Source organism: Panthera onca, chromosome X, assembly GCF_046562875.1.
Source record: "Panthera onca isolate mPanOnc1 chromosome X, mPanOnc1 haplotype 2, whole genome shotgun sequence".
NCBI classification, from domain to species: Eukaryota; Metazoa; Chordata; class Mammalia; order Carnivora; family Felidae; genus Panthera; species Panthera onca.
The window spans coordinates 91,159,697-91,183,845 of NC_138357.1; the positions used below are offsets into that span (position 1 = coordinate 91,159,697).

A 24,149-nucleotide genomic window follows, 5' to 3' on the forward strand; every position below is an offset into this window, starting at 1 on the left:
TTCCATTGTTGTCCTCTCGGTTACACCTATGCTTGGGAAAACCCGGGACTGCTCCTTGGACCATAATGGAGTGCATGGAGGCTCCCCAAGGGTCCCTTACGTCCTTCTGCCCGGCCATTCCCAACCCTCAAGAGCCACTGTCACTTATCTGTATTCATTCCACAGAGGAGGGCATGGGAAGCTTGTTCAGAATAGTTCACTCCAACTGAAAAGGGACCACAGGTTTCTATCTCCATCTCCTACTTCCTGCAAAAGCCCCTCCCCCCGCTCTGACTCTCTTTGCCTTTGCCCAGCTCAGGTCATTGTTATCTCTTCTCCATGCCTTTCAATCGGCAGTCTATGGCTCCTGAGCGTCCTTGACTTTTAAAACTGGAAACGACTCTCCTCTTGGAATGCAATCCTTTGCTTTCAAACTACTGGCTCTTCCACAAATTTCAAAAGCCTTTTTTTTTTTCTTTCGGTAAAACAGTATAGAGATTCCTCAAAAAACATTAAAAATAGGACTACTCTATGACCCAGCAGTTACACTACTAGGTATTTATCCAAAGGATACAAAAATGCTGATTCGAAGGGGCACATGCACCCCAGTGTTTCTAGCAGCATTATCAACAGTAGCCAAATTATGGAAAGAGCCCAAATGTCCATCGTCCATCGACTGATGAATGGATAAAGATGTGAGATAGATATCTATATCTGTATCTATATAGAGAGAGATATAGATATAGATAGATATAGATATCAGAATACTGTTTGGAGATTAAAAAGAGTAGTATTTATAACATGTGGATGGGACTGGAGGGTATTATGCTAAGTGAAATAAGTCAGTCAGAGAAAGGCATATGTCATATAATTTCACTCACATGTGAAATTTGAGAAACAAAACAGATGAACATATGAACATAGGGGAAGGGAAGGAAAAATAAGGTACAAACAGAGAGGGAGGCAAACCATAAGAGACTGTTAAATACAGAGAACAAACTGAGGGCTGCTGGAGGGAAGGTGGATGGGGGAATGGGCTAGAGGCATGATAGGCAAGGAGGGCACTTGTAGGGATGAGCACTGGGTGTTCTATGTAAGTGATGAATCACTGGGTTCTACTCCTGAAACCAATACTAACTGTTAACTAACTTGAATTTAAATACATTTTTAAAAAATTTAAAGCTTATTTTTATATTCAAAACCAAAAAAACCTGGGCACACTTTTTCCCGTTTACTCTGCGCTAATAATTGTTTCTTCCCTAAGTTGATGCCTGTGCCTAGAAGGGGGGAGGACCGTCAGGTCACATCTCAAATTGCTAACCTCCTCCTCTCTGTCTCTGTCTCAAAGAAGAAGAGTGTAAGAATTCACTAAAATATAAGGCTACATTACAAGAGATGTCACAAAGCTGCGTTTGGTTATTGACCAAACTGATATAAATAGTATGCAGTCAGTGGCAGGTCAGATCAAGATGGGATGGTCTCGGGAGTTTTCGAAGAGGAGAGGGGCATTGATTTGTTCGTAATTCGTAAATCAGTGGAAAGAAACACCTAGTGGGTTCCACGCTCAACCACTGAGATGGGAATGCACAAGGCATGGCCATGGAGGGCACATGGGGATGACTTCAAGGAGGAAAGGGCCAAGTGTATGACAAGCTATAAGGAAGTAAAAGCAAAGACCTATTGAGAAAAGGCTATTGTGTTGGCTGGAAAGTTCCCATGTGTTGCTGTTGGGAAACCACCCAGCAACATTCCCTGATGTTTCAAAAGTATTGACTTCTCAATGGAGCGAAACAATGGAGACTGTAGGAGTGGACAAAGACAGGTAGGACATGTTGGGCTCGTGGTGGAAAATATTCACTGACCCGGAAAACTGCCAGAGAACAGTTCCACCTCCCGTGGATACAGGTCCCTGGGGCTCTGTACCCATAACAGACATACTGGGGGTGGGGGCTACTTGGCTATCCGCAAGTATGCAAATGACAAGAAAAGAGTAATAATATTAGCATTCTATTACAAACTGGCAAGGGAGTATGTTCAAAATCAGCCTTCCTTTATTTTTTTTTCAGCTTATTTATTTTTAGGAAGAGACAGAAGGAGAGGGAGAAACCCCAGCAGGCTCCATGCCACCAGCACAGAGCCTGACAAGGGCGTGGGGGAGGGGGTGGGGTTCAACTTAGGAACTACAAGATCATGACCTGAGCAGAAATCAGGAGTCAGATACTCAACTGACTGAGCCACCCAGGTGCCCTCAAATCGGCCTTACTTTAATCTGTGCATATAGTAGGGCGTTCTCTCAGCTGTGCTCAGCCATTATTTATTTATTAGTATTCTAGATAGGCTCTCAATGCCGTATGTCTACATTAGAAATGCACAAACAAAAAGTTAGTGGAGAATCAGCCTGCAGTATTAAATTTTATATTGCATAGCATGTTCATAATATTCTTGGATCTTTTTTCTTTTTTTCATTTTAAAGAATTCCTTTCTGTTCCACTGATTTGAGGGGGAGAATAGATGACTTTCATTAGATTGTAAAAAAAAAAAAAATGGCTTTGGCTTAACTGGAATCAGTGTCTTGAAGCCATTTTAGTCTTGTCTTTGTACTGTGTATAAAATGAATACAGAAATCTGCTCAGAATGATGAGTCCAAAAAATCTATAACTTTAAAGGGCTCAATCTATTTTTTTTTCATGTTTATTTATCGTTGAGAGAGAGAGAGAGAGACAGAGTGCGAGCAGGGGAGGGGCAGAGAGAGAGGGAGACACAGAATCTGAAGCAGGCTCCAGGCTCTGAGCTGTCAGCACAGAACCCGGTGCAGGGCTCGAACCCAAGAAATGCGAGATCATGACCTGAGCTGAAGTCGGACGCTGAACTGACTGAGCCACCGCGCCCCCCCCCCCCCCCCGCCCCGATCTATTTTAATGCAGTTACTGAAGGATCAGTTTGATGTGTGACAGAGCCTTCAATAGCATCAATTTTGAAGTAACTGCATGGTGAGCATTTGCTGTTAGCCAAATAAGCATTTGGGGAACTTGGTGATAAGAATAAAATCTTGATCCGAGTGAGAGGACACTATCAGAGCCCAGTTAAAGTGTCTGTCTGCTGAAGAGCCAGATAATGGTTCCACTGGGCAACTGGGAATTAGACCTCAGAGCAAAATGAGGGGGTGAAAGACACCCTCTGTCTCAGTGACAGCGAGAGGCGAAGGGTGCAACTGAATGAGTGGCCGCAGGTGGTTGATGAATGACCTCGAGGGCGTGAAGAGAACGGAATGGATTCCGAGACACTCCCAGGTGTAGACCTCCATCCACACGTGACCATGGGGTCACAGTCTTTCTGCTTACTTAAGTCCTCACTTGGTGGCCGCCACTCTTTCACGCATTTCACCAGGATCAGGCAGTGACCTAGAAATGCTAGAGGCACCCGGAAGTTTTTAGGACAGGGAAAAGAGTTTCACAAGTACAGAGAGTCAGTATCACGAAGCGATCTTTCCCAAAATTAAGAGTGCCCTTGTGGTGATGAGCCCTGAGTGACGTATAGAACTGGTGAGTTGCTATATTGGTGCTATACCCGAAACTGATAGAACACACGTACGTGTACGTTGATTATCCTGGAATGTTTTCTTTTTTTTTTTTTAATTTTTTTTTTTAACGTTTATTTATTTTTGAGACAGAGAGAGACAGAGCATGAACGGGGGAGGGGCAGAGAGAGAAGGAGACACAGAACAGGAAGCAGGCTCCAGGCTCTGAGCCATCAGCCCAGAGCCCAACGCAGGGCTCGAACTCACGGACCACGAGATCGTGACCTGAACTGAAGTCGGACCCTTAACCGACTGAGCCACCCAAGCGCCCCTCCTGGAATGTTTTCAATAAATAAATAAATAAAAAGACCAAAAAAAAAAAAAAAAAAAAAAAGGAACTAAACCAAAATAGAAAAAAGATGAATCCTGGAAGAAGGTCTTTCTACTCCACCAGACTTTCTGGATTCACGTGTCTGTGATGGAAGATACTTCTTACAACGAAGGACTCGACCAAAAAAGCAAGTGAGCAATGAATGATGGGGCCCACGTTGGGTGTTGAGGACTCCTAGTGGGTCCGGATGTCTGTCACCAGTGCCTCCTCGTAGGACCTGTTCGGCCTAGCTTGACTCTTACATTCTGGAACCTGCTCACTTCTTCTCTGCCCTGGACTCGCATGCGTGCTGCCCCTCTACTTGGGATGATTTTCCCCAAGTCATGGGGCTCTTCCTTCTCATCCCTCAGGTCACGGCAGCAAGCTGTCCTGAGTACTCAACCCGGACAGTTCACCACTCATAATGATATACTTGTTTGTATGTTTACTTATTGGTTCCTTTTCCCCCTCAATGGTGACTGGCTTCATTTCCTGGGGCTGCCATAACCAAGTACCACAGGCTGGATGACATAAGCAAAGAAAGTTCATTGTCTCATGCTTCTGGAGGCCAGAAGTCTAAACTCAAGGTGTTGTTGGTGTTGGTGCCTTCTGGGGGCCGTGAGGGAGAATGTGTTCCAGGCCTGTCTCCTTGCCCTTGTAAGACGACCTTCTTCTCCATGTGTCTTCACGTTGTCTTCCCTCTATGGGTGTCTGTGTCCAAAGGTCCCGTTTTCATGTGGACACCAGTCCTACTGGGTCAGGGCCGACACCAATGACTCCGTTTTTGTTTTTTTAATGTTTATTTTTGAGAAAGAGAGAGAGAATGAGCGGGGAAGGGGCAGAGAAAGAGGGAGACACAGAATCCGAAGCAGACTCCGGGCTCCGAGCTGTCAGCACAGAGCCCGATGCAGGGTTCGAACCCATGAACTGAGATCATGACCTGAGCCAAAGTCAGATGCTCAACCAACAGAGCCACCCAGGCGCCCCACTAGTGACTCCATTTTAACTTGATGATCTCTGTGAAGACCCTATCTCCAAATATAGTCACATTCTGAGGAGCTGGGGGTTTGGACTCCAACACGTGAACGGAGAAGGGGCACAATTCAGCCCAGAACAACAGGAATTATGCAGTTTTCTCATTATTCGCTGTACGGCTGCTCAGCACCTAGAACAGGATCTGGCACATCATAGCCCCTCAACTAATGTTAGTTGAGTGAATGAATGACCTATTCTCAGCTGTTTAAGAAATGAGTTCTTTTGTGGGGCTGGTACCGACTCCCCTCTGCTGTGCTTTATGATTCTGCATGCTGGGAAATTCTTGTATTACCTCATGGCCCTTAGCGGGTGTACTTACAACTTTATACCAATTCTGTGTCTTTCCTGGAAAGACTTAAGCTAACTTACTGGAATACACAAAATACAAGATGACAAGGTTCTTAAGCAGAACAATTACATGTCACATAGATTCATACTCTTGTTTACAGAGGTGAACATAGGTTGTCTCCCAGCTTTCTGGTTTACATGGTTCATAGGGTCCATCAGATAAAAACAGGTCAACTGCTCGGGACAAGAGCAACTGTCATTGGTTGTTCTTATCAAGAATGGATAAGAATCTCTCCAGGGTGTTCCCCTGAAGGAGGCACTGCCTGTCATGACAAACACATACTGACAACAGATTTTTCCATCAGACACACCAAGAGGTCCACGAGACTGCTTGTTTCTCTTTTTTGACTTCTTAAAAGTATTTTTGACTTAATTTTAATGTATTGACAATTTCTGATTATAGAAGAGTGCGTGCTCGCTGAAGAAAATGTGAAACCGACAGGTAAGCCAAAAAAAAAAGATGTTATAAATCATCTGAAATCCCAGCATCTAGGAAAAAAGCATTGTTAACATTCCGGTATGTGCTTTTCCTGTCTTATATTATGCGTGAATGTAATTTTTAACAAAAAGTTCAAACTGCATGTTATTTTTCAATCTGTTTTTAATTAAACTATATATCATGCACATTTTCCCATGTCATTAAATATTCTTTAAAAAATACATTTAATGGCTTCTAGGTATTTCATTAGATAAAGGCATTTATTTATTGAGCCAATCCTTTATTAGAGAACAGTGAGTTGGTTTCCAAGATTGGCCATTATAAGAAATGAGGCTGTGGATGTACTTACAGATAAATCATTGGAGAAATGTATAATTATTTCCTTAAGGACAAATTCCCAGAAGCCCAATGGTCCATATATATACACATATATATATATATATATACGTGTGTGTGTGTGTGTATATATATACACGTACATATATATATACACGTGTATATATGTATGTGTATATATATACACGTATATATATATATGTACGTGTACATATATATGTGTATATATACGTCTATATATGTATATATATATGTGTGTGTGTGTGTATATACATATATATATGTATATATGTATATATACACACACACACATATATACATATATATGTACATATATGTATATATATATACACACATATATACATATATATATATGTATATGTATATCTGACCACTTTTCTACACAGAATGTTATAAAATTTACACTCTTGCCAGCTGTATTTGGGAGTACCAGTGGTGGCACACTTCACCAAACTTAGTGTGTTGTAATTTTATTTCAGCCTTGTCAGTTGACTACACAAAAGGTGATGTATACCTTGTGGTTATTTTGATTTGCACTCTGTTGTTAAAGAAGCTACACTTTTGCTAAAAATAAAGCTACTGGCTCTGCAATTTGGTGAATTACATTTTCCTGGCCTTTGCCAATTCCAACATTACTTTTTTCTCTGACTTGTGAAAGCTCTTTATGGTGTCTCTTTTTATTTTTCTGCTTCATATGTAGTCATGATGTTTTCTCAATTTTGTTTGTGCTCTTCCACCAGAGGGGTACATTATGCTTGAATTTATAATATGTATTGTTGTTGCTTTTATGTATTAATATTTTTATAGAGTGAAAGATACCAGTGTTTTCTTCTTGTGATGTTGCTTTCAGTGTTATGATTTGAAAAGCCTACTGCACTCCAGAATTACATAAATGTGTATCTATATTCTCTTCTGGAATAGTTCGTGCTTTTTTTCCCCCTAAAAATTTACATTTTTTTTTAGCCCAGCTGAAATCTATTCTGGAATGTAATGAAGTTAAATGAATTTTTCCACAAATATTTAGTCAAGTTCTATAAAAATATGGTTTTTAAATGAGACAGCTATCATATGCTAAATTCTTAAACATTCCCGTGTCTGTTCTGGACTTTCTATTTTTGTTACCTTGAATTGTTTGGCTAGTCTTGCATCCACACCACATTGTTCAAATTATTGCGGCTTTATAATATATTTCAACATTTGGCTTCAAGTCCCTTCTCATTTTTCTTTAAAAAATTTTCTTGGTTATTCTTGCCTGTTTATCCTTCTGGATAAACTTGAAAAGCCTTTGGTCAAGTTGCAAGAATGTGAAGTTGGTGTTGGATTAGATTAGAAATGTATCACATTTGTAAAGCAAACTGGGAAGAATTAACACTTTAGTAATAATGGGTTTTCCTATCCAGAAATACAGGGTGCTTCTGCATTGTATTCTAAACTCTTCTTTTAAGTCCATTTTTGTTTTGTTTTCTTTTTTATTTTACGAAAGTTTATTTTATTTATTTTTGAGAGAGGGAGAGCATGAGCAGGGGAGGGACAGAGAGAGAGGGAGAGAGAGAATCCCAAGCAGGCTCCAAGCTCTGAGCTGTCCGCACAGAGCCTGACGCGGGGCTCAAACTCACAGACTGAGATCATGACCTGAGCCGAAGTCGGACGCTTAACCGACTGAGCCACCCAGGCGCCCCTGTTTTCTTTACACAGTGTTGCACATTTCTTGTTAAGATCATTTGTAAATAGGTTATATTTTTTGTTCATTTTGTGAATGAAATAATATTTATTTTTTAATATGTGAAAGTTATCGATACTTGTAAATTTGTGTTGGTGCCCATCACTTCCTAGTAGTGACAACCTTTTCGTGGATGATTTTCTTGAAGTTTCAAGAAAAAAATTCAAAATGGCATTACTTCTATTCTCTCTCCAGTGTATATGCCTCCCATTTCTTTTCTTGTTTCCTTATGTGGTTTGGGACTTACAACAAATGAAAAAGAATAGTGATGATGTGAAGCATCCTTATATTATTCCTCTCTTCAATTGAAAAGCCTGTCAGAATGACGTAATTCGTTGGTTTGCAAAATATGCTATTTATCATGTTGGCAAAATTCTCTTCTAGTCCCAGTTTACTACACATATTTGTAATGCATGGTATTTAATTTTATCACTGATTAATTAATTTGGGATGTCTGTTGAATTTTTTTCTCTTCTCCCTTGATGTGATAAATTATGTGAATCGATTTTTAAATATTAAATAACCCTTGCATTCCTAGTATAAATTTGTTTCTATTGTGGTGTACTATTCTTTTCTTTTCACGCTGGATTCGGTTAATGAATGCAATGTTTAGGATTTTTGTTTGTACATATTTGCTGGACTATTTAATAAGCTTTGTCTCTGAGTGTTTAATCTTTATCAGGTTTTAACATCGTGGTTTTGCTAGCTTCGTAAAATGAGTTGGAAACTTTCCATTGCTTTCTCTACTTTGGAATTATTTAAATAGCATTGGAATATTATAAAAATGAAAATAACTCAATAATTCATTTTTGACAAGGTTTGTGATTTCTTCCACGGTCTATTTCTGGTCTACTCCAGTCTATTTCATTTCTATTTCTGGTCTATTCCAGTGTCTTACTTCTTCTTGAACCAGTTCATAAAGCACTTTCTCAGAAAAGTGTTTCTGGAACATTAATGTACACACAGATCTCCTAGGGATCTCCTTGGTGTCTAGATTCTGATCCGTTAGAACTAAACCATAAGAGACTCTTAAATGCGGAGAACAAACTGAGAGTTGCTGGTGAGGTGCTGGGTGAGGGGATGGGCTAAATGTGTGATGGGCATTAAGGAGGGCACTTGTTGGGATGAGCAGTGGCTGTTATATGTGATGAACCACTAAATTCTACTCCTAAAACCAATACCACACTACATGTTAACTAACTTGAATTTAAATGAAAGAAAAAACCAAAAAGAACTACACCATGTATCCTACTCTCTAGTGAGTCACCCTAATTCACAGAAAGCTAGTAGAATGTCATAGACTCTGGGTCTGGAGTTCTCTCTTGTCCAGCAAGAGAGCGGACGTGGGATTAAAATGCAAGAGAGGCTGATGTCCAGGAGGAGACAAGAGCCCCAGGTAAGGGTCCTTGCTCCGTTTTTATTAGGATCAGAGGGCCTGCATGCATGATGGACGTGCACAAGGAGACAATGAAATCGTGAACATTAACTCATGGGTGTGGGGGAAAGGGGGTTTTGACGATACGCGGTGTCAGGGGTTTGGGTCGATACAAAACAAAATCCTGGCACCGGGAGGATGGTTGTTTACAGCAGACAGGAGACACCACATCTGTTTGTCTAAACTTGCCTAGGGGACAAGAAAGGCAGAGCATGCTACCTCAGGGTCAACAAGGCACCTTTCTTTTGCTAATTAGCTCTGCTCTGGGCAACTTTGCCCTGCCGTGGACTGTAGCCCTCTGTGTTCCTGTTTTTGTCCTTCCTTCCTGTGAAAGTGGCTTTCTGCTATTGTACTAAGTTGGGAGATGCTTCCGCCCTGTTTACCTAATCTTGTTTACCTCATCTTGGATGCGTTCATCCTGTAGCTTTCTATGTCTTTATGTCTTGTTAACCCATCGGTGCAAACTCAGGGAATTTCTAAGCTTATTCCCCACAGTTGCCCCTTTTTGTTTTTCTTGGTTCTTCCAGTCTTGTGTTTGAGGACCGTCATGACCAGCTCCTGGTCCTTCTTTTGCTTTTGGATGGTTTGGAGGCTGATGGTCTGTGGAGTGGTTTCAGGATGAGGAGTCCATGAAGAGGCATCCTCCATCTTGAAAAAGGGGGTGGGGGTGGTGGCTACTCATTCAGAGTCATTCTCTGGATGTCCTGGTTCATTGGAAGATATCCTGGGGGTCTCCACCATGCCATGGTACGGCTTCCCCAACTGAGAGAGAATCCACAGAGGTCTGGAATCTGAAAGAACACAAGCATATTCTCGACCTCAGGTGTGATGTTTAGTGGGCCCAGTCTGTGTGGACCCCCATTCAGGGATTTTGTATAGCGTCCTAGCTTGAGAGGGTTTATCTGATTTTGAAGAATGTCGCTCAGCGGCAGGTAGTCCTTGAGGATTAAGATTTAAAAACTTAAGAGTAATCATAGCACAATTCAGAAGGAGCTGAGGTCGTCACACAGACAGTCAGGAGTATCTCCCCCTTTTTGTTTTTTTTAACATATTGTGCTCATTTTGGAGCATATTATGTGCTCATTTTACAATTGCTTGGCCTTGTGGATTATAAGGAATGGGCAATTCCAACCAAGGCTTAAGTAAAACAACTTAAAAAGGGCATTGTGTCCTGTTTTACCCTTTTGGTGAAATTATATTTATTTATAATTAATAAATATATGTATATGTTCATACATAAATATATGTGTATATTTATTTTTAATATATGTATGTATTTATTTATTTATAAATATATGTGTGTATTTATTTACTTATTTATTTATTACCTGTAACAAAAATGTATTTTCATTTTTTGTATCTTTCTTACGTATCTCTTACTTTTTTATAGACGAAGTTACTTATTTCCATTAGCCTTGATTACATTTAGCAGAATGTTAACTTTTAGAAACCTTAGTCTCCCTTGAAAACTAAGTAGTAAGCAATTATGAACTGTCTGTTACATCAGAAATTTTTTAGGTGGCAGACTTATGAATCTATTAAGCATAGAGCATGGTTTTTTTTTTTAATGGGTTTAAATATTCTTAGTTTTTGTGGGTTTTTTGCCATAAGAAGTCAGAAGCATAAACCTATGTTTAGCAAGCAAAGCTGCAGCATCCCATTTGATTTGGAAGAGGCCTAAATGTCCGACGAACTTAATTCAATGTGTCATTTAAGCAAAATGTTCAAGTTTTAGGTTACCAAAGACCCTGAAAGCTATTTTAACAATTATGCCTGAAAACTATGAGACGGACAAAGTTCACCATTCCTTTAAGTCGTCCCCCTGCTGACAAATTGGAACAGAGATAACATGAGTTTATGTGACCTTTAGTAAACCTTAGTAGAATGAAGTTTTATTATTTAATTTTAATAATTCAAAAGACATGTCTACCTTAATTAGATTTCAGCTGTGTCCCCTTAAAAGTTTACCACTGTTGGGGCGCCTGGGTGGCTCAGTCGGTTGAGCGTCCGACCTCGGCCAGGGTCAGGATCTCACTCACGGTCAGTGAGTTCGAGCCCCGCGTCGGGCTCTGTGCTGACAGCTCGGAGCCTGGAGCCTGCTTCGGATTCTGTCTCTCTCTCTCTCTCTCTCTCTCTCTCTCGGCCCCTCCCAGCGCATGCTCACACTCTGTCTCTGTCAATAATAAACTTAAAAATTTTTTTTTTTGGAAAAAAAAAAGTTTACCACTGTCAATTTTTTTCTGGTGGAAACAGCGAGGAAATCTGAAGCAGGCGGCATAAGTCTAAGGGGGTGTTTTTTGCTTTCTGACAGGTGGGGAGGAAGGGAAGGCAGAAAAGGTGAGGTGCCGCCACCAAGAGGCCCGAAGGCAGATAAAGGCGCAGAGGACAGAGAAAGAGTTCACGTGATCCTAAAGCCTGTCGGCTCAGACAGATGAGCAAGATAGCGATTTTTGTTGTGTTTTGTATTATTTGGTTTTCCACTAGTGGGATCTGGGCAGTCGGTATCGGGCCAGAGAAGACAGGGAAGTTCCCCGAGACAAAAGGAGTTTCGGCAGCTGCTTGAGAATATTCCTTGAAATCTCCATCCCGGGGTAGACCCTTAGCCAGAGACAGTTGGCGCTAATCATCATCGTTCTTAAGCCGGGAAATGAATGAGGGAGAAGCCCCCGCATACGGGTTAGAGTAACCGGAGGGTATCGGGGGAAACAGTGAGAAAGTTAGAGTGCCTGTATTAGGGATGGCCTGTGGAAGATCCACTGCACTATTTCAGTGCATTGTTTTATTGTCAATGATTGGAAGCTGGGCTCGCTGCCTTGGTTGGGAATATTGCCCTGTGCCGGACAGTCGTTCAAAAGACGCCGGAACAGCAGCGTCAAAGTGTTGCTTAGCACAAGCCACGCAAGCAGCCCGAAACCCTTGGGCATAGATGGCGTGTTGGGCCGGGGTCAAAACGATGTTCGTAAGGGAGCCCCAGTCCCAGGCCCACATGGAATGGGTGCCACAAGTATTTTCTAAAATGCCGATTGCACAAGGGCTGTGCTGGGCATACAGCTGAACTGATTCTTGCCATTCCTTTACTATCGGAAAGAGCAGGCCTTCATGGACATATTGCCTACTTTGCCTGACAACGGGAAACCGCTGGAATTTACCGGCCTTATGAGCTTCCTTCACGTACTTTTGCATTGGGGTAAGGACCTTATCGGAACCGGTCAGTGAGGTTTTTTAGAGGCTCAATATCGTCCCATCTTTTTGAGGGAGGGGGAGGTGCGGGCTGTAAAGGCACCGAAGGCACAGGCTGACTAAAAAAAGCTCAGGGTTTTCCTCTTCTTTTGGGTAATTTTACATCTTTATATACATCCTCTGAACTCAAGGGGAGAGGGGCAGTGTGGACAAGGGACCAAGTGAGGACCACCTCAGGGGGGACATTAGCCCCCTCAGAATGCCCAGCTTTAGATGTTTTCCCTACTTGTTCCCAAACGTCAAGATCACAAGTTCCCTGTTTGGGGAACCAAGGGCAGTGTTGCTGGGTACTCATTAATAATGTAAGGAGTGGGGCACCTGGGTGGCTCAGTCGGTTAAGCGTCCGACTTCAGCTCAGGTCACGATCTCACGGTCCGTGAGTTCGAGCCCCGCATCGGGCTCTGGGCTGATGGCTCAGAGCCTGGAGCTTGTTTCAGATTCTGTGTCTCCCTCTCTCTGCCCCTCCCCCGTTCATGCTCTGTCTCTCTCTGTCTCAAAAATAAATAAACGTTAAAAAAAATTAAAAAAAAATCTATAAAAAAATAATAATAATGTAAGGAGTGCTTTCTGATTGAGGATAATGTTGGCCACCTTTTCCAATGACTGTAAAATACGAATGTGTCGTTCCTGTTTGGGGCATAGGGAGTCTCCCATGATAAATCTCTCAAAAGTTCCACGGCAGCGAATCCTAATATAGTTTCACTTATCTCTTACCTCGTCAGGAAGAGATTGTAATCTGGTGCCTTTTTCTTGGAGCTCTTTAGTCGCTCCACGGCGTCCTGCAGTCCTTGAGTCGCACCGCCTCCTGGCCATGTCGGCCTGTAGTGCTCTGGGTTCCAATCCCACTGGCATCACCATCTGTCGTAGACTCTGGGTCTAGAGTTCTCTCTTGTCCAGCAAGAGTGCGGACGCGGGATTAAAATACAAGAGAGGCTGATGTCCAGGAGGAGACAAGAGCCCCAGGTAAGGGTCCTTGCTCCGTTTTTATTAGGATCAGAGGGCCTGCATGCATGATGGACGTGCACAAGGAGACAATGAAATCGTGAACATTAACTCATGGGTGTGGGGGAAAGGGGGTTTTGACGATACGCGGTGTCAGGGGTTTGGGTCGATACAAAACAAAATCCTGGCACCGGGAGGATGGTTGTTTACAGCAGACAGGAGACACCACATCTGTTTGTCTAAACTTGCCTAGGGGACAAGAAAGGCAGAGCATGCTACCTCAGGGTCAACAAGGCACCTTTCTTTTGCTAATTAGCTCCACTCTGGGCAACTTTGCCCTGCCGTGGACTGTAGCCCTTTGTGTTCCTGTTTTTGTTCTTCCTTCCTGTGAAAGCGGCTTTCTGCTATTGTACTAAGTTGGGAGATGCTTCCGCCCTGAATGCCTAATCTTGTTTACCTCATCTGGGATGCTTTCATCCTGAGATTTCCTATTCCTATGCCTTTGCCCTGTTTACCTAATCTTGTTTACCTAATCTTGGATGCGTTCATCCTGTGACTTTCTATGTCTTTATGCCTTGTTAACCCATCGGGGCAAGCTCAGGGAATTCCTAAACATATTCCCCACAGTAGAATATCTAAGGAAATGGAGAGCACTAATGTCTTGTTCTCCAGAAGCAGACCCTCCCTAACATGAGGGCTCAAATTTGTGCCCTCAAAATTTGATTTCTTTAAAACGTGTTCCCAGGAGAAACTGGCAAGGGCGTCGGGGCAGACAAGAGGGAAGAAGGGGAAGAAGCTGAGGAAGGGTGTGAGGTCGAGTGACGTCCCAACCTGAACCTGATCCTACAGGGGGCTCTGGAGGAGAAATTACAACTCAGAGTCTGTCCTGACCCGGGGCAAAGGAACTGTCCTACACCCACCAGTCATTGGCCAAAGGGGGGTGTAGGGGTCTGGGTGCGGGTGATGTAAACTCCCTGGTACTTCCTGCTCTAATGTCTTCCCAAAAAGTGTTGCAGAAGTTGGGAGAGGGGGCACACACTGTTATAAGGGATCCCGGGGATCTGAGCAGAGTAACGAACGGGGGGATTCTGTATGATTCTTTACGAACAGGGGGAATTCTATATCCCTCAAGTAATCTTCCCTAGACATTTTCTTTTTATTTCAGACAAACATTAAATGAAAAATAGAGCAACAGAGGGTTTGAGATTGCGCTCTGATAAGTTCTGACAGTCAGCCTTTGTATGTTGGAATACTTTTGCAGACGGTCGACCACCCGGGAGTAGGGTTGACATCCATTTGCAAAAAGCTGGGAATCACTTAATAAGGGTATATGACTGAATAGGGAGCCATATTACCTCTGCTTTAAGGTGAGACAGGGGCACACCATGGGCCAGGCCAAGATCCTCCTAGAAAATTGTTTTTCATTTACTACAGTACATAGACACATAGGAAATAGAAACCCAAACTCTATTTCATATGCAGCAGCAAAAATATCTTTGGTCTGGAATTTTTCAAGGCTCTGAACATTAAAGATATCTCAGTAAATGACCCCAATTATTTCCAAACGTACAAGATAACTACATAAAATGACGCATATGGACATTTAACCTATATACTAGTTTGTAATTCGAGGAAGGTCTACCAAAACATCTTTAATTTTAGAAAAGCTTATCGGCTGCCTCTCTTCCTTCATGTAATTATTAGCTAGAGTTTCAGTAATCTGTCCAAACCAATATCTGTGTGTAAGAAAATGTCTGTTATTCTCATCTCCATAGTAGGAGGGCAAAAATCAGCTTGTCCCAAAGTAGTATTGGTTCCTTAACAAACACATTACTCATTTTCACTGTGACAGATTGTATTTTTCAGAGATGGTAAGTCCATGTATATATATATTTTTTTCCCATCCTTCATGCCCTTCTTATAATACGACATGGACACTTCTCCACTGAAAGGCGGTGTCTGTATTCTCTCCCTTAAACCTGGGTGAACCATTGTAACTGCCTCAATCAGTAGGATGTGGCAAAAGTGATGCTGTGTGACTGCGAAGGCTCAGGTCGCCATAGGGAGCACAGCCTTTTTTTTTTTTTTTGCTTACATTCACCCTTAAAACCCAGCCACCATGTTGTGAGGCTGTCCAGGCCACGCAGAGAGGCCACACGTGGGTGTTCCAGCTGCCGGTCCCAACTAAGCCTCAAGCCAACAGCCAGCATCAGCCTCAGACACGTGAGTGAATGAACCCTCAGAAAAATCTGGCCTTCAGCCTCTGAGCCGCCTCAGCTGAGGCTCTAAACACTGTGCAGGGTGTGGAGACGAGCTATCGCCATGCCATTCTGTCAGAATTCCTGACCCACTGAATCTGTGGGAGACAATAAATGCTTACTGTTGTTTTGGAACACTAAGTTTGGGGTTCTTTTAACTTAGACATGCACCAGTAATCCGTATTTCCTCACTGATTTAAGACCTCATTGCCATATACTAAACTTGTAAGTAGACACGGGTCTATTTATGAACCCTTTGATATTTCATTGATCCGTTTGGGAGTGTCTCTTGAGGAAAGTTTCCTTTTGTATCACTATATACATATACGCTATGGGAAAACCCAAACCCCCAAATCTCTGTAGCTGAATACAACAAAGACTTACTTCACATTTACCTGAATTCCACCTTGGGTTGGGCAACGCTCCAGACCAGTTGTCTTTCATGGAGAGATTCCGTGATACAAGCCGCTTCCACGGGCAATGTTGCAATCTTAGCACATGGCCTTCGGGTCACCAAAGTATGGGAAGAAAGAAGTGAAGAGTTGGTGCCCGAGGTCCTAAATGGCGTGACCCAGGGGTGACACCTTTTCTGCCTGTTGGCCAGAACCAGTCACATCATCCCATCAACAACGAGGAGGCTGACAAATGTAAGAGTACATGAATATTGGGTGAGCAGTAGGTGTTTTGGCCACACCCTTCATTACTTATTGTTTATTTTCCCAGAAATGTCTCGGCAATGCTCACACATATATTGTACCTGACACATTTTATTTATTTATTTATTTATTTATTTATTTATTTATTTATTTTAATTTTTTTTAATGTTTATTTATTTTTGAGACAGAGAGAGACAGAGCATGAACAGGGGAGGGGCAGAGAGAGAGGGAGACACAGAATCCGAAACAGGCTCCAGGCTCCGAGCTGTCAGCACAGAGCCCGACGCAGGGCTCGAACTCACGGACCGCGAGATCATGACCTGAGCCGAAGTCGGACGCTTGACCGACCAAGCCACCCAGGCGCCCCTACCTGACACATTTTAGAATCCGATCCATTACATTTTCGTGATCTTTTTGTTTTAGAGGGGAAGAAATAAACTAACACAAAGAGGGACCAGACTAGTTCCCTAATTTTTACTTGTTGCTCCATTCCTACCAACCAAGACTCTTTCGGTTCCTGATTAAATATTACTAACCATGATTTAATGTCTACTTCATTTAGCTTAGGCCACAACCAATTCCTGGCTGTAGATTCGAAAGTGGAGGGAAGGCCGATGGCATTTTCAAATTTCCTTGATGATTTCTCCCTAGAGTATTAGAGAATATAAGCCTGATCTGCGGTAGAATAACCATATAGGAAACATCGTTGCTCTGTAACTCAGGCCAAAGAACGTTGGCCTGAAAGGCCTCCTCTTGAAGCAGAAAGCAGACATATCCCACGAAGGGAATGTCTACTAATTTAATAGTTCTGTAGTTTTATGGGAGGACAGAGTAAAATATAGCCCAATTAAAAATAGGATAAGATGTTGCATTCGAAAGAAAAACAAATCTTCTCCAAAAAAACTTTGAGATAATTATATCATTTTAATTGAAATCTCTGCAAGAGACGAATTTTGCCAATTTTCTGTTCAGCTGATAGGTAATTCTCCTTGGAGGAGTGAAGAGAAAGCTGTGGTTTAATATGTGTATGTTCGTCATGTTTTGTATCTGTGTTTGCAAAAATACTCCCCCATGGCCTTGGAACGGGATGCTTCCGGTCTGTCTCAGGCCTGCCTTATGCGGTAAATCACAGGCATTATTTTGAGATTATATTGTGCTTGAATCTTCCTTCTTTTCTTGGTGTAGGCAACCGAGAGTCTAGTGGGCATTAGGAGAAGTGGGTATTAGGCCTTCTCCAGATTTCTAAATATTGATTATAACTCAGGCTGAGTTCAATTTGTGGCCCTTTTCTCTTTTATATTTGCTCCTGAGAGGATCCAGTCCCTTGGCTCTATTGTTTTTTTAATTTAAAAAAAATATTTATTAATTTTTGAGAGAGAGAGAGAGCAGGGGAGGGGCAGAGAATCCCAAGCAGGTTTCACACTGTCAGCGCAGAGCTCGATGTGGGGCTCAAGCTCACGAACTGTGAGATCGCGACCTGAGCTGAAATCAAGAGTCGGATGCTGAACTGACTGAGCCAGCCAGGCGCCCCTAGTCCCATGGTTTTAAAAGGCGCCTATGTGCCGATGACCCCAAAACTTGTATCAGCTACACAGGTCTCTCCCCTAAACTCCAGGTGCTGGCCGCCTCTCTACTTGGGTGTCTATCAACCATGTCCAGATCAGAACCTCCTTGATCTCACCTCCGCCTCACTACGCACTTCTTTAACCTTCCTTATTTCAGTGAGTGACAACAAGATGAAATCAGCTGTTCGGGACAAAAAAACTCTACGTGCTTCTCGAGACCTCTTTTCCCCCTCAACTCACGAGATCAATCCATTAGCAAGAGGTTTTTTTTTGTTTGGTTGCTTGGTTGGTTGGTTTGTTGTTGTGTTTTTGTTTTAGAAAATCTACATTCAGACTGTTTGCAGAATCCAAGCACATTTCACCCCTCTACCAACTTAGTCCAAGTTTTTTTTTTACTACGAGGTAAGTATTAATTTGTCTGTGATTTATCCCCTGTAGAGAGGAAGTTGGCCTCTTGCAAATCTCCGTAGAAGCTGGCCAAGGCTTAGTACTTAAGGACATCAATCCTGGTCGACCATGAGACTTGGACCTCAGCCCTCCAAACATGCCCAAATTGAAGCTGGTGCTCCTTTAATCGTGAGCACTAGTGTGACAAATCCTGCTGCTAGGCTCTCTTTGTCCCTACAGCTGCGGCACAAGGTCTGGACCCTTCACTCACTCCCCTAACACGGGAAGAGGAGCTGGCAGGATAGGAATGGGGCACAGTTCAACTCTTTCATACTGCTTTTACGTCCTGGCCCCTCATCATGTCGGAGGAGAACCTGGCTCTTCCCTACCCATTCAGCTTAAAAGCCCCACATCCCAAAAGTCATGCCCCTCTCCGACATCTGGCATCAGACGCAAAGGTACCCCAGAGTGGGAGGGGCCGTGTGGAACTCACGTATCTGCCCCAATCCTGTTCCCCATGAGTTTTCTTCCAATGAGTGATGTTCTTACAGGTCTGGTCTGTGTGGTAGCCATTTTTCCTTGTTGCACAATAGGTGTTCTATTACGCCCAAATCCCAATTCTCGGTTCTGCCTCCCTCATCCGCGGTTTCAGTGCAATGAGAACGCCAACCGATCACCCATTGTGTTCCTACCAAAAACCTAAGTGTGTCATTGTCTATTCCTCTTCTTCACCTAAACCATACATTCGGTCCTTCAGCCAGTTCTGCAAGAGCTCTACTTTCAAAATACAGTCAGAATTTAACCATGTTTCATTGCATTCGCCTCCTAACCAGACTATTTCCGCAAAAGACCCCGAGGTCATCCTTTTTATTTTTTTAATTTTTTTTAAGGTTTATTTATTATTGAGAGACAGAGAAACTGAACATGAGCATGGGAGGGGCAGAAAGAGGGAGAGACACAGAATCCGAAGCAGGCTCCAGGCTCTGAGCTGTCAGCACAGAGCCTGACGCGGGGCTCGAACTCACAAACTGCAAGATCGTGACCTGAAGTCGGACACTTAACCGACTGAGCCACCCAGGCGCCCCCCAGGGTCATCCTTTATAAACCTGAATCAGGTCATGTCACCTTCTAGTTTGAAACTCCCAGATGACTTCTCATCACATTTAGAATACTCTCAAAATCCTCATCATGGCTACAAGGCTTTACGTGATTTGGCCCTTGCCTCATTTTCTTCTACTCTTGCTCTGTTTCCTCTGCCTGGAATGATCCTCTCCCAACATGACTCTCTCTTACCTTCACCCACATCTCTGTTCAAATACCACTTCCTCCTGAGTGCGTTTCCTGGTTGCCCACTCCAAAATAATAGTCCCCTTCACTCTGGATCTCCTTATTATTACTATTTTTTTTAACGTTTATTTTTGAGAGAGAGACAGACACAGAGACAGAGCACCAACAGGGGAGGGGTAGAGAGAGAGGGAGACACAGAATCCGAAGCAGGCTCCAGGCTCTGAGCTGTCAGCACAGAGCCCGACGCGGGGCTCGAACCCACAAACTGTGAGATCATGACCTGAGCCGAAGTCAGACGCCTAACGGACTGAGCCACCCAGGCACCCCTATTACTATTTTTTAAGACAGCATGTGTGTGTGCACACCAGTGGGGGAGGGACAGAAAGAGGGGGAGAGAGAGACTCTCAAGCAGGCCCCATACCCAGCACAGAGCCCAATGCAGGGCTTGATCCCACAACCCTGAATTATGACCTGAGCCGAAATCAAGAGTCTGACACTCAACCGACAGAGCCACCCAGGAGCCCCATCTTTACTATTGTTTTTTGTTTGATTGTCACCATGGCGCTTACCAATTCCTGAAAGTATATTGTCTGTTTGTTTATGAGCCTGTTGTCAGCCTCCCTAATGGAATTTCTGCTTCACGAGAGCTTGGACCTTGTTCGTGTCCTTTGCTGTTCTGTCTCCAAGGCCTAACACAGGGCGTGGCTCTGCTCAAAAATTATCTGTTGAATAAATGAATGAGTGGGACTGAAAAAAGAGATCTGAAAATAATTCCTCAGAGATCTGGGAAAATCTGAAGACATTTCTAAAAGCATAATTATCCATCAGCCCCATTAGGAAAGACGGAGCCTTCTGCACTTAATAGGTGTTTGATAAATACAGATGGAATAAGTAAATGGATAAAATCAAGCTGCCTTTATTCATCACACGGAACAGCTATAGCATGCCTCTATGCCCGTTATTTTTTTCTTGACTCAAACCACCACATGTGATTTTTAAAATGAAGCTTTGATTGAAAAAGTCACAAATTTGGGGAAATGGTTCAATATGTGAAAACAATTCTTTGGGGAAAAATAAAGAAGTGGGAAGTATGATGAGTGGTATCTTTTTGCGTGGCGGGGGGGGGAAGATCAAGAACTATAATCTTTCTCTGAACATCAAGTGAATGATTATTCATCCTTTGAAAAGTATACGTGAATTAGAAGCTGTCAGTACAAAAACTCTTTATAGTAATTCTTTCTGCGTGAAACTGACCTTAAGTAAGATGAAAACTGGCCAAACATGAATTTGGTGAGCTACTAGTGAATGTAGTTTGTCCTTGATCACGGAGACATGCAAAGTTAATTAAGAATGTTATTTCCAAACGAATGTCGCCTTTGGTACTAAAGGAAGTGACTATTTCTTAATACTGGGAAATTTAAGAATCTCTTTGATTCTTAAAGAAGAATCAAGAGTTGACAGCAGAGTCTATTATCTTACAGGAAGAACCAAAGAAGTTGAAGTTCAAATATGACTGAAGCAGTTCGGTTTCATTCTGTAGAGAAAGTCATTACTTCCTAGCCTGCCAGTAGTTTTATAGGCATCTTAACATGGGAGTCGAAGACCTTGGGCCTGTTTGTAGCTGGGGCTGAGTTCACCATTTCCGTTGGCGTTCTCCAGCAGGGTAACAACACACAGCGATAATCTTTGAAATCATGTCAGCTCAATGCCTCAAATAACCTTCACGCCGAGCCTCGTAAACTGGTTTTCTTTACCCATAAAACAGATGAAGTAAGTGAGGTTGTAAGGAGTTTAACGACTCTGCCCAAATTGCTGAGCTAATGAGATTTGCCAGGCTGGGGCATCCGTGGTGCAATTGAGTTAAAGGTGCAGATAATGGTGGAGACTTAGAGGATAATCAGTTGCACTTGGTATCCCGGTGAGAGGTGCCCATGGGAGATTTAAATGGCGTTTTCTCAGGAATAAGTGGCAATTCCTGTTCTGAAGTTTGGAAACCAGGCTGAGAACAGAGATCGACGTGGAGGTGACGCAGGAACCATGAACTAGATAAATCATTCAGGTGGGTGTTAGTGAAGAGCATTGAGGCCATGAAAGAAAAGGATGCCAGAGAAGAAAAATTTGAAGGAAGAGTGGCTCGTTTATGTCCGATATTATTGAGGGCTCCTGTGGAGTGAGGACTAAGACCTTTGAAATAAAATGGATATCGGGGTCCTTACCGCTAGTATGAAGCACCCCATGCCCAGTAGTGTGGCATAGTACTAACTGATGATTTGAGTTCTATTTCTCCCCTAAATAAGGAAGAGCTTATTAGCAAGCTGACACATTTTGTTAGAGGATTTGTTTCCCCCCTAAATATGTCCTTTTTTTTTTTTTTTCTTTCTCAAATGTTCTTCGGACTGCTTTGAATCTTTGCATTTCTAATTGTGTGTATAAAATGATTGTTCACTATCTTTCTGGAGTAACTCGCAGATAGAAGAATGTATTTAAAAAGAAAAGGGCTAGATAAAAATCTTAGTTTTCTTATTGCACTAACAATGTGGCTCTTAAATCACTTTTTATAAAGTTCAAAAGGTGCTTGAATTTAGGGCTGAGAGTCTTTTTTCTTTCGTCATCTTTTTATAAACTGAAGATTGCCCTGATTTATGCTTTGATGAGATGTACAGTATGCTGTATGAAAAAGATATCCTCTCAATGCTTTGAAGATTCTCATAAAATGGTGAAAACCGTGCCAAAAGAGATTATTCACTAAAATTAGTACATATGCAGTGGTTCATTAGCTTGAATTTACATTGTGAAATTGCTCATTGAATTGACTGGGTATTTTTATAATGGTTAAAGACTGGTTCTTAATTCTGATTGTGCTTTAGAATTGCCTGGGGAGTTTCCCCCTGCCCCTCGAGGCTGTCTGCTTAATTGGGTAACATTTCATGCGGTGGGTGGGGGGAGAAAGAGGGTGTGCTATGTTGTTGGTTTTTTTTACATAGACTTTATTTTTCAGAGTAGACTTAAGTCCACAAAAAAAATTGAGCGGAAAGTACAGAGAGTTCCCGTGTTTCCCCTGTCTCCCCTCCCCATGCACACACACCCTCTCCCAATATCAACATTTCACACCAGACTGGTACATTTGTCACAACTGATGAACCTACATTGACATCATTATCACCCAAAGTCCATATAGCTTACATTAAGGCTCACTCTTGGTGCTGGACATTCTATGGGTTTGGACAAACGTATTATGACATCTATCCATCATTACGATATCTTGCAGACTATTTTCACCGTACTAAAAATTCTCCATGTTTGGCCTATTCATTCCTTACCCACACCAACCCCTGGCCAACACTGATCACTTTACCGTCTCCATAGTTTTGCGTTTTCAAGAATGCCATATCATTGGAATCATATGGTAGGTAGCCTCTCGGATTGGCTTCTTTCACGTAGGAATGTGCATTTTCCACGAATGTAGGCTTTATTGAGGTATTATTGACATATACAATTGGAGAGTAATATGCATTCAGGATTCTTTTCTGTCTTGTCATGGCTGGATAGCTTATTCCCTTTTAGCACTGAATAGTATTCCACTGTCTGGATGTACAGGAATTTATTGATCTGTTCACCTACCGAAAACAGCTTGGTTGTTTCCAAGTTGGGGCACTTATGAATAAAGCTGCTATGAATATCCACGTGCAGGTTTTTGTATGGTATAGTTTTCAACCCTTTTGGGTAAATACTAAGGAGCACAACTGCTGGATCATATGGTTAGAGTATGTTTACTTTTGCAAGAAACTGCCAAATTGTCTTCCAAAGTGGTTGTACTGTTTTGCATTTCCACCCACAATGAATGAGAGTTCCTGTTGCTCCACATCCTCGCCTGTGTTTGGTGTTGTCGTTGTTCTGGATTTTGGCCATTCTAATAGGCATGTGGTTAGTAGCTCACCGTCGTTTTTGTTTTTGTTTTTGTTTTTTGTTTGTTCATTTTTGAGACAGAGACCGAGCATGAGCAGGGGAGGGGCAGAGAGAGAGGGAGACACAGAATCCGAAACAGGCTCCAGGCTCCGAGCTGTCAGCGCAGGGCACGACGCGAGGCTCGAACTCACGGACCGTGAGATCATGACCTGAGCTGAAGTCGGCCGCTCAACCGACTGAGCCCCCCAGGCGCCCTTCACTGTCGTTTTAATTTGCATTTCCCTAATGACATATGATGTGAAGCATCTTTTCATTTGCTTTTCTGCCTTCTTCTGTGGTGAAGTGTCTGTTCAGGTATTTTGCCCATTTTTTCATCAGTTTGTTCATTTTCTTATTTTGAGTTTCAGCATTCTTCACAGATCTGATGTCTTTCGCAAATGTTTTCTCCAAGTCTGTGGCTTTTCTCTTCATCCTCTTAACATGGTCTTTCACAGAGCAGTCTTTGTTTTAATGAAGTCCAGCTTATCAGTTGATTATTTGATGGACTGTGCTTTTGATGCTCTAAGGGAACCTTTATTTTAATTAATGTATTTTTTATTCCTTGTCTTCTTATTCTTTTTTTTCACACCTCCAGTTTTGGTAACCACCTCCACTTTCTGTTTCTAAGGGTTCTGCTTTTTTAGATTCTACATGTAAGGGAGATCATAC

At 42.5% G+C, this 24,149-nt stretch overlaps 1 protein-coding gene across 2 annotated transcripts in view; it reads left to right on the forward strand.

Annotated features, from left to right (window-relative positions):
- The first annotated feature begins 5,544 nt into the window (after window positions 1-5,544).
- The window catches only part of NDP (norrin cystine knot growth factor NDP), a 51,994-nt gene continuing 33,389 nt past the window's right edge, over window positions 5,545-24,149 (forward strand). Inside the window, exon 1 of one of the 2 annotated variants that reach the window (XM_081792406.1) lies at window positions 5,545-5,691. The gene's annotated coding sequence lies outside the window, so the exon portion shown is untranslated. Of the gene's footprint in view, window positions 5,692-13,217; window positions 13,404-24,149 lie in introns of those variants that run through there. The other variant, XM_081792405.1, reaches the window with a different exon arrangement.